We start from the raw sequence: 6732 nt of genomic DNA, 5'->3' as shown, positions 1-6732 counted from the left end.
CGCATTCATGATTTGTTCTATCCTAGGTTTTGTAGTCACATGTTTGGTACTTGACCAACATGAATCCGGGAAAACTTAAGGTAGAAGGTTTGGAAAGTTTTGGTTTTGGTGGTTGACTCGGTTTGACTCGTTGTTGGAGTCGGGATTTGAATTTTCGAGTCGGTTTTTGGTCCGGTGTCGGTTTTAACTCTAGTTAGTGTCATTGCGACCCCGTCGTCGTGCATTAAACACTCCAGGTATTTTTGAAATGTTTTGAAATGTTTTATTTTCGAAATCGTTTTAAGTTTTCCGACGTAAAGTTGTACACAAACTGTCGATCAAACGCCGCGATTCCAAATCATGTTGTAGTCCGATAATCATCGGGTGTTTGTTGGAGTCTCAGCAGATACTGGGTATCTACAGTTACATTCACCCCCACTTGAAGAACGCAACGTCCTCGTTGCGCCTGGGAGCATAACCGCTAACCCAGAATCCTCCCCCGCTAGGTGTGTGATCATAATGGAGCGTATAACCACTGCCTCTATGAGCGTATAACAACTGCCTCCGATCACCACACGGTCGCAGGGTTGCTCTGATACCGCTTGTAACACCCCGGCCCTAACCGGGTCGGAAGCGGTTACTTATGATAGCTCACCAGGTTGTGTACATGGCCCACAGATCAACACGGGTCCTTTACAGCGCATTTTGTCCTCACTAATGCGCATCCCGGAAACCTTCCCAGGAGGTCACCCATCCTAAGACTACTTGTAACACCCCCATTTATTCGGGAGCCTTTTGCTAGACATTCCCAAATAAATAGGACTGTTACCATCTCGGTTTCTCGAGGTAGTAGATAACAAAGTCAACCTCACCAAAGTACTTTAAATAAAAACTTTAATGATTACCTAAGTTTTACAATTGTAATCAACTAAAACTTCATATAAAAATAAATACAACTCGCAGCGGAAAATAAATAAGTGATATAACTATATATGTGATCTAGACTTCATCTACGGTTCCAAGTTTGGCTCTCATCCCAATGCTCCCAAGTCAGCTAATCTTTGGTACCTGTCAAATCTGCTCCCCATAAAACGGTTCACCGCAGATGTTCACGAATACACAGTCAACCGCGAGGTTGAGTAGGAATAAATACTAACAACAAAAACTTTGCACAACCCCCTGACAACGTGCCCATCTGTTTTCTTAGCGCACCTCCCTTAACAACGTGCTCACTTTACATCATTCCAACCGAAGTTGAAGTATCCACCATCCCAACCGAAGTTGAGGTATCCATCATCCCAACCGAAGTTGAGGTATTCACCATCCCAACCGAAGTTGAGGTATTCATCATCCCAGTATAAAGCTGAAGTATCCAACACAAATGTCATGATCAACAACAATAGTAATCATTTCAGAACGAGTCTTGAGGGATCCAATAACTACGACATGCGATAATAACCAATAACCACAATATAAACCAATGACATATACTTCACATCTGATAATTCATCCAACAAAAATTATCGAGTAAAAGTTGAGTAGGATTTATCCCTACCTGGCAAGCAAGCACTCCAATTACGCAATCCAATAATTAAAGCTCACAAATCCGATTATAAATTCTTCACAATTTCCGTCACCTATATAATAATAACAATTACAACAATTATAATTACTAACTTTACTTATTTATTCATTTATTTATTCATTTTATTTAATTATTCAAATAATTATTTATTATAATTATTAAAGGTTTATGATAACTAAAAACCCGATTCAATTACGAACCCGACTCACCCGAACTAATTAAACAATTAAAACCCGTCACAAAAACAAACACACACCACCCTATACACGGTTTATAAACCGTGACCAACACCCCTCATAAAACCCACCAAACCCGATACCACAAGCCACCACGACCACTACCCAACCTACCTACCTCCTCCCTACACCACGGATCATCCAACCATCCCCCAACCACCAGCTTAACCGCCACCAGCCACCCTCAAAAACACGCCCTAATCCACCCGACACCAACAACACTCACCTGACACCCCTATAAAACCCGCCCATAACCACCACTTAACACCACCTTCACCACCACCTACAACCACTAATCAACTCACCAATCCACCCTCGACAAAAGCCACCCAAAACCACCCCAACCCAGACCTCCTACAACCACTAAAAACACTCTCGAAAACTGCCTGCCCAAACACGTCCTCCTCCCCTGTTTTCGCCACCACCGCCACCTGCCACCATACCACCACCACCAAAAGGACCGACCACCCTCCCCCGTCACAACCCCTCCATACCCAGGTCAAGACGAGGTCAATTAAGGGTTCAATTACCCATTCCAATCCCCCACCACCAACCCGCATAACCCTCCTGACCAGGCACCTTTAGCCGCCCCAAACACCACCCTACCACGGTCAAAGACGGTCAACAATGGTCAGGTCAAAAACTTTGCAGTCCAATGTCGCTATAGGTCCAATTCCCGAGTCCTATGGTGGTCTATAGAAGTCATACTATCGTTCTAAAGATGCTTGCATGAAAAGAATATAAACCGATTTAAGATGAATAATTACCTCGAGTTGATTAATTGATTTATGTTAACTCCTTCTTCTTCCGTCTCCTAAAGCTTCTTCTTTTAATTTATGAATTATTTCTCAGATTTAAGGTGGTATTTATAGTGTAAGATTTAGAGAATACGAGGTCAATTAGGAAACTATGTAACTTACCTTATTCTAATTAGTATAAGAATTGTCATTATAATTATATTATTATTATTATCACATATTATTAATCTTAACATAACTATGATTTCCTCATATAATACTTACTAATTTATTATTGCCATAATTTTATTATTATTATTATAATTATAATTACCTTTATATATTATTATTTCCTTATTATATTATTATGAATTTCCGATATAAATCCCGATTACACTCGTACCAATTTAATAAATTCGGCCCATATAATAATAGCACACGGCCCAAAGCACAAATATTAGCCAAACCCAATTCCCGACATAATTTATTATTTAATTAACGTCTTACTTGTATTTATTATTAGAAATGTCATTTAATCACTCATTAAATTACATAAATTATTCTTATAAATTATTATTAAAATACGGAGTATTACAGTCTTCCCCCCTTAAAATGAACTTCGTCCCGAAGTTCGGCCACAACTACTACCACAACACACATAGACATTATCATAACTAAGCACCATCCAACACAATTATGCATTTTACGATTATCAACCATGCCAATCTTATAACAAGGTATCACAAAATAACTTAAAAGACTCGTAGTATCACATTCCTTCCCCCTAAAAATAAACTTCGCCCCCGAAGTTCGGAATATCAAACAATACGAACTAACAGTCCATTAACGCCACAAAATAGTAAAACACACATTGTAACATAAACAAGTATTATTTTCAACACGAATTAATGGTTAAATGAATACAAAAATATTTGATTTACTTCCGAGTAGCAAAACCACTACTTAAACTAACTTTATTTAAACTTTTGGCAAATACATTGCCAAAATAAGTAATAAACTATCACAAAAGCTAAGCATAAATGTTTAGTTACTTTTCTTAATTCATATGACTCTCCTAAGTCTATTCCCAAAATAAGTAATAAACTATCACAAAAGCTAAGCATAAATGTTTAGTTACTTTTCTTAATTCATATGACCCTCCTAAGTCTATTCCCAAGACGAGCCCATTTGTGCTTCCTAGGTTTAGGATCAGGTGTGTACTTTTGTCCAACATAAATCACATCATCTTCCATCTCATAGTCTGAGGCTCTCTGCTGTCGAGGTTGAAGTCTATCATTATCATCATCATAAGGTCCAGTCCACATAATATCTACCACTTCCTCCTTCTCCTCATCATCGTCGCTAATCTCTATCACCTCAACAGATTCACTCTTCTTTTCTCCAAGGAACATACATGACTCTCCCTCCTCACCACTACTCCCAATGGTATGATTAAATTGTTCAGGTCCAAGGTTGATGTTATGGTTATCAGCCCAACATACATATACTAGGTATCTCAATCTGTCTAAAACGACATCATAGGTGAGATGTGGAGGATAAATAGATCCATAATAATGACTATGATTCACATGTATCTTGTAGTTATCATACTTAGTCATGTAATCTGCTCTTACTTTCCCTAAAGGTCCAGAGAAAGGTAGAGTGGTAACCAAAGTTTAGGCTCTAAGATGAGTGTCTGGTAGGTACTTTGAATTCAATAGAGCTCCATAAACATCCATTTGAGATTCCAAGGTTTTGCAATGCTCGTTCAAATCTGAGTTTGGGTACATGAATAGGTCCTCTGGGCGCGAAAAAGGATTCATCCTAAGGAATACAAGGGAATCAAGTTAGGTTACGGAATTCATATGCTAGTGTTTGTTCTATATGGAATGCCTATGGGTATTAGATGTATGCTTGGTATGCATGGAAATGCTATAAATATGCCAACTATTGGTTTGGTATGACGGTCACTTAATCTAATGAGGTACTACCCACCCTTCCTTCACCATTGATTTATTATTCATTCATTTTAATTTCGATCATTCATTTTAATTTCTATCAACAACATCTAACTTAAACATAGAGGCAATATTAGCTTAGGGCAACACGTTCCGCATATCACTAGACATATTATTCTACTCCACATAATTGACAACATCAAAATAGAGAAAGTTAATGAACCATGAGAAAAAGAATCAATTCAAAAATTCAAAGGGTCAATTTATAATTCATTTTATAAGCTACTTGGTCGAAACAGAAATTTTACAGCAACTTGTTAGAAACTTAGGTCAACTTGTAAAAATCACCATAAATTGTCAAAATATATAAGAAACGATTTTCCCTGACTAATGAAATTACAAAGAGTACATTATATAGGATACATGGATTCCTAAGTTAGCTCTAGTCAACCCAAAATAATAGGAAGACTAATCATAATTTACCTAAGTTAAGGGATTGATATCCCAATAAATAAGCTAACTATATACATGATATATACGCATGATTACAAGATTATTCTATGGAATAATATTATATTCTATTACACCCCCGCGGTCGAAGCGGGAGGAGGACGAATGCTGAGGCTGGACCGAAAATCATCGAAGAGTACTCTTGGAAGACCTTTAGTGAAGATATCCGCAAATTGATAACGAGACGGGACATGGCGGACTACAACTTGACCGAGAGCTACCTTCTCACGCACAAAGTGGATGTCGAGTTCTATATGCTTGGTGCGTTGATGATTAATCGGGTTGCCGGAGAGGTATATGGCCGAGACATTATCACAATATACAAATGTGGCCTTGCGGATTGGACAGTGTAGTTCGAGCAGTAGGTTTCGAACCCAGCATGATTCGGCAACGACATTGGCGACGCCGCGATACTCGGCTTCGGCACTGGAACGGGATACCGTGGCCTATCTTTTAGAGGACCATGAGACCAAATTATCACCCAAATACACACTATACCCTGAGGTAGATCGTCGAGTGTCGGGACACCCAGCCCAATCGGCGTCCGTATAAGTAATCAGAGTATTGGCATTGGACTCGGTAATATGTAAGCCGAAATTAGATGTACCTTTGATATAGCGGATGATACGTTTAAGTGCACCGTAATGAGCTTCCCGAGGGTCATGCATATGTAAACAAATTTGTTATACCGCATAGGAAATATCGGGTCTCGTAAAAGTGAGATATTGAAGGGCTCCTGCAAGACTATGAAACAGTGAAGGATCAGCCACAGGAGCACCGGCCGTGGCACTAAGCTTAGAGTTGGTGTCAACAGGCGTGTGAGCGGGTTTGCATGATCCCATATTGGCACGGTTAATAATATCCTCGGCATATCGTTGTTGGTGCAAAAATAGACCATGTTTGTGACGGGTAGCTGTTACTCCGAGAAAAAAATTCAGGGGTCCAAGGTCGGTCATGGCGAACTCCAAGTGTAAGTGGCCCATTAACGTGAGGTGGAGCTTATCACTGGAAGTGGTTAAAATGATATCGTCAACATACAATAATAGATAAGCAATATCATTACCGTTCTGATAGATAAAGAGAGAGTTGTCGGACCGACTATGTTTGAACCCAATGGTAGAGACAAAGGTAGCGAATCGATGATACCACGCCCGGGGGGCTTGTTTAAGACCGTAAAGAGATTTCTTGAGGAGACACACATGATTAGGACGGTCTTTGTCACGAAAGCCGGGTGGTTGATGCATATACACAGTTTCAGCAAGGTGACCGTGTAAAAAGGCATTCTTCACATCGAGTTGGCGAATTTGCCATTTATTTGACACGGCAAGGCTGAGTACAACACGAATTATAGTGGGCTTCACCACCGGACTAAATGTTTCGTCACAGTCTACACCAACTTGTTGAGACCTGCCATTGACAACAAGACGAGCTTTATATCGCTCCAACTCACCATTAGCTTTAAATTTATGTTTGAATAGCTAAATGCAGCAAGTTATATTAACATTGTCCGGCTTAGGTACTAGAACCCAAGTCTTATTCTTAATGAGTGCATCGTATTCGTCGGTCATGGCCCGATTCCAATTGGGGTCACAGAGGGCAGTGATAGGACATTTTGGGACAGGGGAGAGCGACGTAGTGAAAAGGTCAAATAAGGGTTTGGGTTTAAAGATACCGTGTTTAGCTCATGTGGCCATTTGAGGGGATAAGTTGGGTAGTGGTGGAGTGTG

This window comes from Silene latifolia, chromosome X (genome assembly GCF_048544455.1).
Source record: "Silene latifolia isolate original U9 population chromosome X, ASM4854445v1, whole genome shotgun sequence".
NCBI lineage: Eukaryota > Viridiplantae > Streptophyta > Magnoliopsida > Caryophyllales > Caryophyllaceae > Silene > Silene latifolia.
Note: the sequence above shows the minus strand (reverse complement) of the source record.